Source organism: Brienomyrus brachyistius, chromosome 2, assembly GCF_023856365.1.
Source record: "Brienomyrus brachyistius isolate T26 chromosome 2, BBRACH_0.4, whole genome shotgun sequence".
NCBI lineage: Eukaryota > Metazoa > Chordata > Actinopteri > Osteoglossiformes > Mormyridae > Brienomyrus > Brienomyrus brachyistius.
This window is the reverse complement of record NC_064534.1, coordinates 44,099,457-44,114,337: the sequence shown is the minus strand read 5'-3', so window position 1 is coordinate 44,114,337 and position 14,881 is coordinate 44,099,457. Positions and strand designations below refer to the sequence as shown.

The window sequence follows — 14,881 nt, the reverse complement described above, 5'->3', positions numbered from 1 at the left end:
TTTTCTACATTCAAACATCGACGGCCTCTTCTCTCTAAAAATTCACCAGACCGCTTCTACCACCAGCAAAGAAGTTTCCATCCCTAATTCCTCTGTGATTCCCACTAACCTAAACATTAAGCTGGCATTGAAGGGTGTGAATTACCCCGGCCAATCTGTTCTTTTAAATACAGCTTTTAGCAAGTTTTGAAAGGAGAAGAGCAGAACTTGCTATGCCAATAATATCGAGTCTTCTGTGGCGAAGTGGTTTTTGCATAGAAAACAAAGCGGTCAGTTGAAGAGGAATAATATCAGTACTTTGTTTAAAACTGTGTGTAAAAAGCTGTCTCTTTATCATTAACAATAAGTTGTAAAACGTGAATGGGGAGTGACAGTCTTCAAGTTTGTGAGAAGATCGCGCCCTGGTGGAATAAAGGCACGAACAGCTTACAGCACCTAGAATTACCAGGAAGTATTTAGAGTAAAACGGTTTCTAAAAGCTGCCTTTATGAATGAGAGAAAAAAAAAAAAATATATATAAAATAGTAAAATGGAAGGGGAGTGATAGATTTAAATTAATCGTGAAGTGGAGCGCCCCCTGTATAAAGTAAAAGTGAGAAAGGCTTACAGCACCTGGTATTCCCAGGAGGTCTCCCATCCAAGTACTATCCAGACCCTAACCTGCTTGGCTTCCGAGATCAGACGAGATCGGGCGTGTTCAGGGTGGAATGGCCGTAAGCGAGAGATGCTACCAAAAACAGCCCTTTTGCATTACACGCGTCTATACATGCCAGTTAGTCCCATTGGATCCTACTCCTGGTTTTTTATTTTTTTTATCTGACTCACACTGCAGCCCCACCATCCAATTGGCAGCGCCGGACCCACACCAAACATTCACCAAACTACTCAGCCGGCAGCCTACCACAATTATTCCATTCTTTCCGCATCCGCACACTTCCTTCTTTTTAACTCCTTTTCACTACCGCACAGGTTAATCGCCGCACGTCCCCCGCCGGCAAACATTACTCCTTTGCCTACTGCATGCAGGCTTCTCTTAACGACCCTCTGTTATCAACTCCGCTAACAGCCACAAAATCTCCGCCGCACGAAGCCCACTGGTAGCTGCTGAATCACATGCTTCCCCAAAACGTCGCGCTGTCAGAACACTGGGAGCTACACACACCAACAAGTCCATACTGCAGGCTGCAGCCAGAACAATTTTCTACATTCAAACATCGACGGCCTCTTCTCTCTAAAAATTCACCAGACCGCTTCTACCACCAGCAAAGAAGTTTCCATCCCTAATTCCTCTGTGATTCCCACTAACCTAAACATTAAGCTGGCATTGAAGGGTGTGAATTACCCCGGCCAATCTGTTCTTTTAAATACAGCTTTTAGCAAGTTTTGAAAGGAGAAGAGCAGAACTTGCTATGCCAATAATATCGAGTCTTCTGTGGCGAAGTGGTTTTTGCATAGAAAACAAAGCGGTCAGTTGAAGAGGAATAATATCAGTACTTTGTTTAAAACTGTGTGTAAAAAGCTGTCTCTTTATCATTAACAATAAGTTGTAAAACGTGAATGGGGAGTGACAGTCTTCAAGTTTGTGAGAAGATCGCGCCCTGGTGGAATAAAGGCACGAACAGCTTACAGCACCTAGAATTACCAGGAAGTATTTAGAGTAAAACGGTTTCTAAAAGCTGCCTTTATGAATGAGAGAAAAAAAATATATATATATATAAAATAGTAAAATGGAAGGGGAGTGATAGATTTAAATTAATCGTGAAGTGGAGCGCCCCCTGTATAAAGTAAAAGTGAGAAAAGCTTACAGCACCTGGTATTCCAAGGTGGTCTCCCATCCAAGTACTAACCAGACCCTAGCCTGCTTAGCTTCCGAGATCAGACGAGATCGGGCGCGTTCAGGGTGGTATGGCCGTAAGCGAGAGACGCTACCAAAAACAGCCCTTTTGCATTACACGCGTCTATACATACCAGTTAGTCCCATTGGATCCTACTCCTGGTTTTTTTTTTTTTTATCTGACTCACACTGCAGCCCCACCATCCAATCGGCAGCGCCGGACCCACACCAAACATTCACCAAACTACTCAGCCGGCAGCCTACCACAATTATTCCATTCTTTCCGCATCCGCACACTTCCTTCTTTTGAACTCCTTTTCACTACCGCACAGGTTAATCGCCGCACGTCCCCCGCCGGCAAACATTACTCCTTTGCCTACTGCATGCAGGCTTCTCTTAACGACCCTCTGTTATCAACTCCGCTAACAGCCACAAAATCTCCGCCGCACGAAGCCCACTGGTAGCTGCTGAATCACATGCTTCCCCAAAACGTCGCGCTGTCAGAACACTGGGAGCTACACACACCAACAAGTCCATACTGCAGGCTGCAGCCAGAACAATTTTCTACATTCAAACATCGACGGCCTCTTCTCTCTAAAAATTCACCAGACCGCTTCTACCACCAGCAAAGAAGTTTCCATCCCTAATTCCTCTGTGATTCCCACTAACCTAAACATTAAGCTGGCATTGAAGGGTGTGAATTACCCCGGCCAATCTGTTCTTTTAAATACAGCTTTTAGCAAGTTTTGAAAGGAGAAGAGCAGAACTTGCTATGCCAATAATATCGAGTCTTCTGTGGCGAAGTGGTTTTTGCATAGAAAACAAAGCGGTCAGTTGAAGAGGAATAATATCAGTACTTTGTTTAAAACTGTGTGTAAAAAGCTGTCTCTTTATCATTAACAATAAGTTGTAAAACGTGAATGGGGAGTGACAGTCTTCAAGTTTGTGAGAAGATCGCGCCCTGGTGGAATAAAGGCACGAACAGCTTACAGCACCTAGAATTACCAGGAAGTATTTAGAGTAAAACGGTTTCTAAAAGCTGCCTTTATGAATGAGAGAAAAAAAAAAATATATATATAAAATAGTAAAATGGAAGGGGAGTGATAGATTTAAATTAATCGTGAAGTGGAGCGCCCCCTGTATAAAGTAAAAGTGAGAAAAGCTTACAGCACCTGGTATTCCCAGGTGGTCTCCCATCCAAGTACTAACAAGACCCTACCCTGCTTAGCTTCCGAGATCAGACGAGATCGGGCGTGTTCAGGGTGGTATGGCCGTAAGCGAGAGATGCTACCAAAAACAGCCCTTTTGCATTACACGCGTCTATACATGCCAGTTAGTCCCATTGGATCCTACTCCTGTTTTTTTTTTTTTTTTATCTGACTCACACTGCAGCCCCACCATCCAATCGGCAGCGCCGGACCCACACCAAACATTCACCAAACTACTCAGCCGGCAGCCTACCACAATTATTCCATTCTTTCCGCATCCGCACACTTCCTTCTTTTTAACTCCTTTTCACTACCGCACAGGTTAATCGCCGCACGTCCCCCGCCGGCAAACATTACTCCTTTGCCTACTGCATGCAGGCTTCTCTTAACGACCCTCTGTTATCAACTCCGCTAACAGCCACAAAATCTCCGCCGCACGAAGCCCACTGGTAGCTGCTGAATCACATGCTTCCCCAAAACGTCGCGCTGTCAGAACACTGGGAGCTACACACACCAACAAGTCCATACTGCAGGCTGCAGCCAGAACAATTTTCTACATTCAAACATCGACGGCCTCTTCTCTCTAAAAATTCACCAGACCGCTTCTACCACCAGCAAAGAAGTTTCCATCCCTAATTCCTCTGTGATTCCCACTAACCTAAACATTAAGCTGGCATTGAAGGGTGTGAATTACCCCGGCCAATCTGTTCTTTTAAATACAGCTTTTAGCAAGTTTTGAAAGGAGAAGAGCAGAACTTGCTATGCCAATAATATCGAGTCTTCTGTGGCGAAGTGGTTTTTGCATAGAAAACAAAGCGGTCAGTTGAAGAGGAATAATATCAGTACTTTGTTTAAAACTGTGTGTAAAAAGCTGTCTCTTTATCATTAACAATAAGTTGTAAAACGTGAATGGGGAGTGACAGTCTTCAAGTTTGTGAGAAGATCGCGCCCTGGTGGAATAAAGGCACGAACAGCTTACAGCACCTAGAATTACCAGGAAGTATTTAGAGTAAAACGGTTTCTAAAAGCTGCCTTTATGAATGAGAGAAAAAAAAAAATATATATATAAAATAGTAAAATGGAAGGGGAGTGATAGATTTAAATTAATCGTGAAGTGGAGCGCCCCCTGTATAAAGTAAAAGTGAGAAAAGCTTACAGCACCTGGTATTCCCAGGTGGTCTCCCATCCAAGTACTAACAAGACCCTACCCTGCTTAGCTTCCGAGATCAGACGAGATCGGGCGTGTTCAGGGTGGTATGGCCGTAAGCGAGAGATGCTACCAAAAACAGCCCTTTTGCATTACACGCGTCTATACATGCCAGTTAGTCCCATTGGATCCTACTCCTGTTTTTTTTTTTTTTTATCTGACTCACACTGCAGCCCCACCATCCAATCGGCAGCGCCGGACCCACACCAAACATTCACCAAACTACTCAGCCGGCAGCCTACCACAATTATTCCATTCTTTCCGCATCCGCACACTTCCTTCTTTTTAACTCCTTTTCACTACCGCACAGGTTAATCGCCGCACGTCCCCCGCCGGCAAACATTACTCCTTTGCCTACTGCATGCAGGCTTCTCTTAACGATCCTCTGTTATCAACTCCGCTAACAGCCACAAAATCTCCGCCGCACGAAGCCCACTGGTAGCTGCTGAATCACATGCTTCCCCAAAACGTCGCGCTGTCAGAACACTGGGAGCTACACACACCAACAAGTCCATACTGCAGGCTGCAGCCAGAACAATTTTCTACATTCAAACATCGACGGCCTCTTCTCTCTAAAAATTCACCAGACCGCTTCTACCACCAGCAAAGAAGTTTCCATCCCTAATTCCTCTGTGATTCCCACTAACCTAAACATTAAGCTGGCATTGAAGGGTGTGAATTACCCCGGCCAATCTGTTCTTTTAAATACAGCTTTTAGCAAGTTTTGAAAGGTGAAGAGCAGAACTTGCTATGCCAATAATATCGAGTCTTCTGTGGCGAAGTGGTTTTTGCATAGAAAACAAAGCGGTAAGTTGAAGAGGAATAATATCAGTACTTTGTTTAAAACTGTGTGTAAAAAGCTGTCTCTTTATCATTAACAATAAGTTGTAAAACGTGAATGGGGAGTGACAGTCTTCAAGTTTGTGAGAAGATCGCGCCCTGGTGGAATAAAGGCACGAACAGCTTACAGCACCTAGAATTACCAGGAAGTATTTAGAGTAAAACGGTTTCTAAAAGCTGCCTTTATGAATGAGAGAAAAAAAAAAATATATATATATAAAATAGTAAAATGGAAGGGGAGTGATAGATTTAAATTAATCGTGAAGTGGAGCGCCCCCCGTATAAAGTAAAAGTGAGAAAAGCTTACAGCACCTGGTATTCCTAGGTGGTCTCCCATCCAAGTACTAACCAGACCCTACCCTGCTTAGCTTCCGAGATCAGACGAGATCAGGCGTGTTCAGGGTGGTATGGCCGTAAGCGAGAGATGCTACCAAAAACAGCCCTTTTGCATTACACGCGTCTATACATGCCAGTTAGTCCCATTGGATCCTACTCCTGTTTTTTTTTTTTTTTATCTGACTCACACTGCAGCCCCACCATCCAATCGGCAGCGCCGTACCCACACCAAACATTCACCAAACTACTCAGCCGGCAGCCTACCACAATTATTCCATTCTTTCCGCATCCGCACACTTCATTCTTTTTAACTCCTTTTCACTACCGCACAGGTTAATCGCCGCACGTCCCCCGCCGGCAAACATTACTCCTTTGCCTACTGCATGTAGGCTTCTCTTAACGACCCTCTGTTATCAACTCCGCGAACAGCAACAAAATCTCCGCCGCACGAAGCCCACTGGTAGCTGCTGAATCACATGCTTCCCCAAAACGTCGCGCTGTCAGAACACTGGGAGCTACACACACCAACAAGTCCATACTGCAGGCTGCAGCCAGAACAATTTTCTACATTCAAACATCGACGGCATCTTCTCTCTAAAAATTCACCAGACCGCTTCTACCACCAGCAAAGAAGTTTCCATCCCTAATTCCTCTGTGATTCCCACTAACCTAAACATTAAGCTGGCATTGAAGGGTGTGAATTACCCCGGCCAATCTGTTCTTTTAAATACAGCTTTTAGCAAGTTTTGAAAGGAGAAGAGCAGAACTTGCTATGCCAATAATATCGAGTCTTCTGTGGCGAAGTGGTTTTTGCATAGAAAACAAAGCGGTCAGTTGAAGAGGAATAATATCAGTACTTTGTTTAAAACTGTGTGTAAAAAGCTGTCTCTTTATCATTAACAATAAGTTGTAAAACGTGAATGGGGAGTGACAGTCTTCAAGTTTGTGAGAAGATCGCGCCCTGGTGGAATAAAGGCACGAACAGCTTACAGCACCTTGAATGACCAGGAAGTATTTAGAGTAAAACGGTTTCTAAAAGCTGCCTTTATGAATGAGAGAAAAATATATATATATATATAAAATAGTAAAATGGAAGAAGATTGATAGATTTAAATTAATCGTGAAGTGGAGCGCCCCCTGTATAAAGTAAAAGTGAGAAAAGCTTACAGCACCTGGTATTCCCAGGAGGTCTCCCATTCAAGTACTAACCAGACCCTACCCTGCTTGACTTCCGAGATCGGATGAGATCGGGCGTGTTCAGGGTGGTATGGCCATAAGTGAGAGACGTGACCAAAAACAGCCCTTTTGCATTACACACGTCTATACATGCCAGTTAGTCCCATTGGATCCTACTCCTGGTTTTTTTTTTTTGTATCTGACTCACACTGCAGCACCACCATCCAATCGGCAGCGCCGGACCCACACCAAACATTCACCAAACTACTCAGCCGGCAGCCTACCACAATTATTCCATTCTTTCCGCATCCGCACACTTCCTTCTTTTTAACTCCTTTTCACTACCGCACAGGTTAATCGCCGCACGTCCCCCGCCGGCAAACATTACTCCTTTGCCTACTGCATGCAGGCTTCTCTTAACGACCCTCTGTTATCAACTCCGCTAACAGCCACAAAATCTCCGCCGCACGAAGCCCACTGGTAGCTGCTGAATCACATGCTTCCCCAAAACGTCGCGCTGTCAGAACACTGGGAGCTACACACACCAACAAGTCCATACTGCAGGCTGCAGCCAGAACAATTTTCTACATTCAAACATCGACGGCCTATTCTCTCTAAAAATTCACCAGACCGCTTCTACCACCAGCAAAGAAGTTTCCATCCCTAATTCCTCTGTGATTCCCACTAACCTAAACATTAAGCTGGCATTGAAGGGTGTGAATTACCCCAGCCAATCTGTTCTTTTAAATACAGCTTTTAGCAAGTTTTGAAAGGAGAAGAGCAGAACTTGCTATGCCAATAATATCGAGTCTTCTGTGGCGAAGTGGTTTTTGCATAGAAAACAAAGCGGTCAGTTGAAGAGGAATAATATCAGTACTTTGTTTAAAACTGTGTGTAAAAAGCTGTCTCTTTATCATTAACAATAAGTTGTAAAACGTGAATGGGGAGTGACAGTCTTCAAGTTTGTGAGAAGATCACGCCCTGGTGGAATAAAGGCACGAACAGCTTACAGCACCTAGAATGACCAGGAAGTATTCAGAGTAAAACGGTTTCTAAAAGCTGCCTTTATGAATGAGAGAAAAATATATATATATATATATAAAATAGTAAAATGGAAGGGGAGTGATAGATTTAAATTAATCGTGAAGTGGAGCGCCCCCTGTATAAAGTAAAAGTGAGAAAAGCTTACAGCACCTGGTATTCCCAGGTGGTCTCCCATCCAAGTACTAACCAGACCCTACCCTGCTTAGCTTCCAAGATCAGACGAGATCAGGCGTGTTCAGGGTGGTATGGCCGTAAGCGAGAGATGCTACCAAAAACAGCCCTTTTGCATTACACGCCTCTATACATGCCAGTTGGTCCCATTGGATACTACTAATGTTATTTTTTTTTTTTATCTGACTCACACTGCAGCCCCACCATCCAATCGGCAGCGCCGGACCCACACCAAACATTCACCAAACTACTCAGCCGGCAGCCTACCACAATTATTCCATTCTTTCCGCATCCGCACACTTCCTTCTTTTTAACTCCTTTTCACTACCGCACAGGTTAATCGCCGCACGTCCCCCGCCGGCAAACATTACTCCTTTGCCTACTGCATGCAGGCTTCTCTTAACGACCCTCTGTTATCAACTCCGCTAACAGCCACAAAATCTCCGCCGCACGAAGCCCACTGGTAGCTGCTGAATCACATGCTTCCCCAAAACGTCGCGCTGTCAGAACACTGGGAGCTACACACACCAACAAGTCCATACTGCAGGCTGCAGCCAGAACAATTTTCTACATTCAAACATCGACGGCCTCTTCTCTCTAAAAATTCACCAGACCGCTTCAACCACCAGCAAAGAAGTTTCCATCCCTAATTCCTCTGTGATTCCCACTAACCTAAACATTAAGCTGGCATTGAAGGGTGTGAATTACCCCGGCCAATCTGTTCTTTTAAATACAGCTTTTAGCAAGTTTTGAAAGGAGAAGAGCAGAACTTGCTATGCCAATAATATCGAGTCTTCTGTGGCGAAGTGGTTTTTGCATAGAAAACAAAGCGGTCAGTTGAAGAGGAATAATATCAGTACTTTGTTTAAAACTGTGTGTAAAAAGCTGTCTCTTTATCATTAACAATAAGTTGTAAAACGTGAATGGGGAGTGACAGTCTTCAAGTTTGTGAGAAGATCGCGCCCTGGTGGAATAAAGGCACGAACAGCTTACAGCACCTAGAATTACCAGGAAGTATTTGGAGTAAAACGGTGTGTAAAAGCTGCCTTTATGAATGAGAGAAAAATATATATATATATAAAATAGTAAAATGGAAGGGGAGTGATAGATTTAAATTAATCGTGAAGTGGAGCGCCCCCTGTATAAAGTAAAAGTGAGAAAAGCTTACAGCACCTGGTATTCCCAGGAGGTCTCCCATTCAAGTACTAACCAGACCCTACCTTGCTTGACTTCCGAGATCGGATGAGATCGGGCGTGTTCAGGGTGGTTTGGCCATAAGCGAGAGACGTGACCAAAAACAGCCCTTTTGCATTACACACGTCTATACATGCCAGTTAGTCCCATTGGATCCTACTCCTGGTTTTTTTTTTTTGTATCTGACTCACACTGCAGCACCACCATCCAATCGGCAGCGCCGGACCCACACCAAACATTCACCAAACTACTCAGCCGGCAGCCTACCACAATTATTCCATTCTTTCCGCATCCGCACACTTCCTTCTTTTTAACTCCTTTTCACTACCGCACAAGTTAATCGCCGCACGTCCCCCGCCGGCAAACATTACTCCTTTGCCTACTGCATGCAGGCTTCTCTTAACGACCCTCTGTTATCAACTCCGCTAACAGCCACAAAATCTCCGCCGCACGAAGCCCACTGGTAGCTGCTGAATCACATGCTTCCCCAAAACGTCGCGCTGTCAGAACACTGGGAGCTACACACACCAACAAGTCCATACTGCAGGCTGCAGCCAGAACAATTTTCTACATTCAAACATCGACGGCCTCTTCTCTCTAAAAATTCACCAGACCGCTTCTACCACCAGCAAAGAAGTTTCCATCCCTAATTCCTCTGTGATTCCCACTAACCTAAACATTAAGCTGGCATTGAAGGGTGTGAATTACCCCGGCCAATCTGTTCTTTTAAATACAGCTTTTAGCAAGTTTTGAAAGGAGAAGAGCAGAACTTGCTATGCCAATAATATCGAGTCTTCTGTGGCGAAGTGGTTTTTGCATAGAAAACAAAGCGGTCAGTTGAAGAGGAATAATATCAGTACTTTGTTTAAAACTGTGTGTAAAAAGCTGTCTCTTTATCATTAACAATAAGTTGTAAAACGTGAATGGGGAGTGACAGTCTTCAAGTTTGTGAGAAGATCGCGCCCTGGTGGAATAAAGGCACGAACAGCTTACAGCACCTAGAATGACCAGGAAGTATTCAGAGTAAAACGGTTTCTAAAAGCTGCCTTTATGAATGAGAGAAAAATATATATATATATATAAAATAGTAAAATGGAAGGGGAGTGATAGATTTAAATTAATCGTGAAGTGGAGCGCCCCCTGTATAAAGTAAAAGTGAGAAAAGCTTACAGCACCTGGTATTCCCAGGTGGTCTCCCATCCAAGTACTAACCAGACCCTACCCTGCTTAGCTTCCGAGATCAGACGAGATCAGGCGTGTTCAGGGTGGTATGGCCGTAAGCGAGAGATGCTACCAAAAACAGCCCTTTTGCATTACACGCCTCTATACATGCCAGTTGGTCCCATTGGATACTACTAATGTTCTTTTTTTTTTTTATCTGACTCACACTGCAGCCCCACCATCTAATCGGCAGCGCCGGACCCACACCAAACATTCACCAAACTACTCAGCCGGCAGCCTACCACAATTATTCCATTCTTTCCGCATCCGCACACTTCCTTCTTTTTAACTCCTTTTCACTACCGCACAGGTTAATCACCGCACGTCCCCCGCCGGCAAACATTACTCCTTTGCCTACTGCATGCAGGCTTCTCTTAACGACCCTCTGTTATCAACTCCGCTAACAGCCACAAAATCTCCGCCGCACGAAGCCCACTGGTAGCTGCTGAATCACATGCTTCCCCAAAACGTCGCGCTGTCAGAACACTGGGAGCTACACACACCAACAAGTCCATACTGCAGGCTGCAGCCAGAACTATTTTCTACATTCAAACATCGACGGCCTCTTCTCTCTAAAAATTCACCAGACCACTTCTACCACCAGCAAAGAAGTTTCCATCCCTAATTCCTCTGTGACTCCCACTAACCTAAACATTAAGCTGGCATTGAAGGGTGTGAATTACCCCGGCCAATCTGTTCTTTTAAATACAGCTTTTAGCAAGTTTTGAAAGGAGAAGAGCAGAACTTGCTATGCCAATAATATCGAGTCTTCTGTGGCGAAGTGGTTTTTGCATAGAAAACAAAGCGGTCAGTTGAAGAGGAATAATATCAGTACTTTGTTTAAAACTGTGTGTAAAAAGCTGTCTCTTTATCATTAACAATAAGTTGTAAAACGTGAATGGGGAGTGACAGTCTTCAAGTTTGTGAGAAGATCGCGCCCTGGTGGAATAAAGGCACGAACAGCTTACAGCACCTAGAATTACCAGGAAGTATTTAGAGTAAAACGGTGTGTAAAAGCTGCCTTTATGAATGAGAGAAAAAAATATATATATATATAAAATAGTAAAATGGAAGGGGAGTGATAGATTTAAATTAATCGTGAAGTGGAGCGCCCCCTGTATAAAGTAAAAGTGAGAAAAGCTTACAGCACCTGGGATTCCCAGGTGGTCTCCCATCCAAGTACTAACCAGACCCTACCCTGCTTAGCTTCCAAGATCAGACTAGATCGGGCATGTTCAGGGTGGTATGGCCGTAAGCGAGAGATGCTACCAAAAACAGCCCTTTTGCATTACACGCCTCTATACATGCCAGTTGGTGCCATTGGATCCTACTAATGTTCTTTTTTTTTTTTTATCTGACTCACACTGCAGCCCCACCATCCAATCGGCAGCGCCGGACCCACACCAAACATTCACCAAACTACTCAGCCAGCAGCCTACCACAATTATTCCATTCTTTCTGCATCCGCACACTTCCTTCTTTTTAACTCCTTTTCACTACCGCACAGGTTAATCGCCGCACGTCCCCCGCCGGCAAACATTACTCCTTTGCCTACTGCATGCAGGCTTCTCTTAACGACCCTCTGTTATCAACTCCGCTAACAGCCACAAAATCTCCGCCGCACGAAGCCCACTGGTAGCTGCTGAATCACATGCTTCCCCAAAACGTCGCGCTATCAGAACACTGGGAGCTACACACACCAACAAGTCCATACTGCAGGCTGCAGCCAGAACTATTTTCTACATTCAAACATCGACGGCCTCTTCTCTCTAAAAATTCACCAGACCGCTTCTACCACCAGCAAAGAAGTTTCCATCCCTAATTCCTCTGTGACTCCCACTAACCTAAACATTAAGCTGGCATTGAAGGGTGTGAATTACCCCGGCCAATCTGTTCTTTTAAATACAGCTTTTAGCAAGTTTTGAAAGGAGAAGAGCAGAACTTGCTATGCCAATAATATCGAGTCTTCTGTGGCGAAGTGGTTTTTGCATAGAAAACAAAGCGGTCAGTTGAAGAGGAATAATATCAGTACTTTGTTTAAAACTGTGTGTAAAAAGCTGTCTCTTTATCATTAACAATAAGTTGTAAAACGTGAATGGGGAGTGACAGTCTTCAAGTTTGTGAGAAGATCGCGCCCTGGTGGAATAAAGGCACGAACAGCTTACAGCACCTAGAATTACCAGGAAGTATTTAGAGTAAAACGGTTTCTAAAAGCTGCCTTTATGAATGAGAGAAAAAAAAATATATATATATATATAAAATAGTTAAATGGAAGGGGAGTGATAGATTTAAATTAATCGTGAAGTGGAGCGCCCCCTGTATAAAGTAAAAGTGAGAAAAGCTTACAGCACCTGGTATTCCCAGGTGGTCTCCCATCCAAGTACTAACCAGACCCTACCCTGCTTAGCTTCCGAGATCAGACGAGATCGGGCGTGTTCAGGGTGGTATGGCCGTAAGCGAGAGATGCTACCAAAAACAGCCCTTTTGCATTACACGCCTCTATACATGCCAGTTGGTCCCATTGGATCCTATTAATGTTCTTTTTTTTTTTTTTATCTGACTCACACTGCAGCCCCACCATCCAATCGGCAGCGCCGGACCCACACCAAACATTCACCAAACTACTCAGCCGGCAGCCTACCACAATTATTCCATTCTTTCCGCATCCGCACACTTCCTTCTTTTTAACTCCTTTTCACTACCGCACAGGTTAATCGCCGCACGTCCCCCGCCGGCAAACATTACTCCTTTGCCTACTGCATGCAGGCTTCTCTTAACGACCCTCTGTTATCAACTCCGCTAACAGCCACAAAATCTCCGCCGCACGAAGCCCACTGGTAGCTGCTGAATCACATGCTTCCCCAAAACGTCGCGCTGTCAGAACACTGGGAGCTACACACACCAACAAGTCCATACTGCAGGCTGCAGCCAGAACAATTTTCTACATTCAAACATCGACGGCCTCTTCTCTCTAAAAATTCACCAGACCGCTTCTACCACCAGCAAAGAAGTTTCCATCCCTAATTCCTCTGTGACTCCCACTAACCTAAACATTAAGCTGGCATTGAAGGGTGTGAATTACCCCGGCCAATCTGTTCTTTTAAATACAGCTTTTAGCAAGTTTTGAAAGGAGAAGAGCAGAACTTGCTATGCCAATAATATCGAGTCTTCTGTGGCGAAGTGGTTTTTGCATAGAAAACAAAGCGGTCAGTTGAAGAGGAATAATATCAGTACTTTGTTTAAAACTGTGTGTAAAAAGCTGTCTCTTAATCATTAACAATGAGTTGTAAAACGTGAATGGGGAGTGACAGTCTTCAAGTTTGTGAGAAGATCGCGCCCTGGTGGAATAAAGGCACGAACAGCTTACAGCACCTAGAATTACCAGGAAGTATTTAGAGTAAAACGCTGTGTAAAAGCTGCCTTTATGAAGGAGAGAAAAATATATATATATATAAAATAGTAAAATGGAAGGGGAGTGATAGATTTAAATTAATCGTGAAGTGGAGCGCCCCCTGTATAAAGTAAAAGTGAGAAAAGCTTACAGCACCTGGTATTCCCAGGTGGTCTCCAATCCAAGTACTAACCAGACCCTACCCTGCTTAGCTTCCGAGATCAGACGAGATCGGGCGTGTTCAGGGTGGTATGGCCGTAAGCGAAAGATGCTATCAAAAACAGCCCTTTTGCATTACACGCGTCTATACATGCCAGTTAGTCCCATTGGATCCTACTCCTGGTTTTTTTTTTTTTTATCTGACTCACACTGCAGCACCACCATCCAATCGGCAGCGCCGGACCCACACCAAACATTCACCAAACTACTCAGCCGGCAGCCTACCACAATTATTCCATTCTTTCCGCATCCGCACACTTCCTTCTTTTTAACTCCTTTTCACTACCGCACAGGTTAATCGCCGCACGTCCCCCGCCGGCAAACATTACTCCTTTGCCTACTGCATGCAGGCTTCTCTTAACGACCCTCTGTTATCAACTCCGCTAACAGCCACAAAATCTCCGCCGCACGAAGCCCACTGGTAGCTGCTGAATCACATGCTTCCCCAAAACGTCGCGCTGTCAGAACACTGGGAGCTACACACACCAACAAGTCCATACTGCAGCCTGCAGCCAGAACAATTTTCTACATTCAAACATCGACGGCCTCTTCTCTCTAAAAATTCACCAGACCGCTTCTACCACCAGCAAAGAAGTTTCCATCCCTAATTCCTCTGTGACTCCCACTAACCTAAACATTAAGCTGGCATTGAAGGGTGTGAATTACCCCGGCCAATCTGTTCTTTTAAATACAGCTTTTAGCAAGTTTTGAAAGGAGAAGAGCAGAACTTGCTATGCCAATAATATCGAGTCTTCTGTGGCGAAGTGGTTTTTGCATAGAAAACAAAGCGGTCAGTTGAAGAGGAATAATATCAGTACTTTGTTTAAAACTGTGTGTAAAAAGCTGTCTCTTTATCATTAACAATAAGTTGTAAAACGTGAATGGGGAGTGACAGTTTTCAAGTTTGTGAGAAGATCGCGCCCTGGTGGAATAAAGGCACGAACAGCTTACAGCACCTAGAATTACCAGGAAGTATTTAGAGTAAAATGGTGTGTAAAAGCTGCCTTTATGAATGAGAGAAAAATATATATATATATATA

The 14,881-nt window shown here is 44.3% G+C and overlaps 2 protein-coding genes and 12 non-coding genes across 14 annotated transcripts in view; 2 read left to right on the top strand and 12 right to left on the bottom strand.

Moving 5' to 3' along the window:
- Positions 1-14,881, top strand: part of LOC125715120 (uncharacterized) — a 1,180,389-nt gene that overhangs the window by 212,080 nt on the left and 953,428 nt on the right. The window lies entirely within an intron of this gene.
- The window catches only part of LOC125715114 (uncharacterized), a 935,270-nt gene that overhangs the window by 213,848 nt on the left and 706,541 nt on the right, over positions 1-14,881 (top strand). The gene's annotated exons all lie outside the window — the stretch shown is intronic.
- LOC125736037 (5S ribosomal RNA) lies at positions 601-719 on the bottom strand. The gene has a single exon (XR_007395320.1). It is a non-coding gene; the product is annotated as a 5S ribosomal RNA (ribosomal RNA).
- Positions 1,799-1,917, bottom strand: LOC125734971 (5S ribosomal RNA). The gene has a single exon (XR_007394272.1). It is a non-coding gene; the product is annotated as a 5S ribosomal RNA (ribosomal RNA).
- LOC125734287 (5S ribosomal RNA) lies at positions 2,995-3,113 on the bottom strand. Its single transcript, XR_007393605.1, has one exon. It is a non-coding gene; the product is annotated as a 5S ribosomal RNA (ribosomal RNA).
- Positions 4,192-4,310, bottom strand: LOC125734286 (5S ribosomal RNA). Its single transcript, XR_007393604.1, has one exon. It is a non-coding gene; the product is annotated as a 5S ribosomal RNA (ribosomal RNA).
- On the bottom strand, positions 5,390-5,508 carry LOC125734117 (5S ribosomal RNA). Its single transcript, XR_007393442.1, has one exon. It is a non-coding gene; the product is annotated as a 5S ribosomal RNA (ribosomal RNA).
- LOC125734043 (5S ribosomal RNA) lies at positions 6,586-6,704 on the bottom strand. Its single transcript, XR_007393371.1, has one exon. It is a non-coding gene; the product is annotated as a 5S ribosomal RNA (ribosomal RNA).
- LOC125734563 (5S ribosomal RNA) lies at positions 7,784-7,902 on the bottom strand. The gene has a single exon (XR_007393870.1). It is a non-coding gene; the product is annotated as a 5S ribosomal RNA (ribosomal RNA).
- Positions 8,978-9,096, bottom strand: LOC125735634 (5S ribosomal RNA). Its single transcript, XR_007394928.1, has one exon. It is a non-coding gene; the product is annotated as a 5S ribosomal RNA (ribosomal RNA).
- On the bottom strand, positions 10,174-10,292 carry LOC125733258 (5S ribosomal RNA). The gene has a single exon (XR_007392608.1). It is a non-coding gene; the product is annotated as a 5S ribosomal RNA (ribosomal RNA).
- Positions 11,370-11,488, bottom strand: LOC125736639 (5S ribosomal RNA). The gene has a single exon (XR_007395914.1). It is a non-coding gene; the product is annotated as a 5S ribosomal RNA (ribosomal RNA).
- Positions 12,571-12,689, bottom strand: LOC125730793 (5S ribosomal RNA). Its single transcript, XR_007391084.1, has one exon. It is a non-coding gene; the product is annotated as a 5S ribosomal RNA (ribosomal RNA).
- LOC125734631 (5S ribosomal RNA) lies at positions 13,767-13,885 on the bottom strand. Its single transcript, XR_007393935.1, has one exon. It is a non-coding gene; the product is annotated as a 5S ribosomal RNA (ribosomal RNA).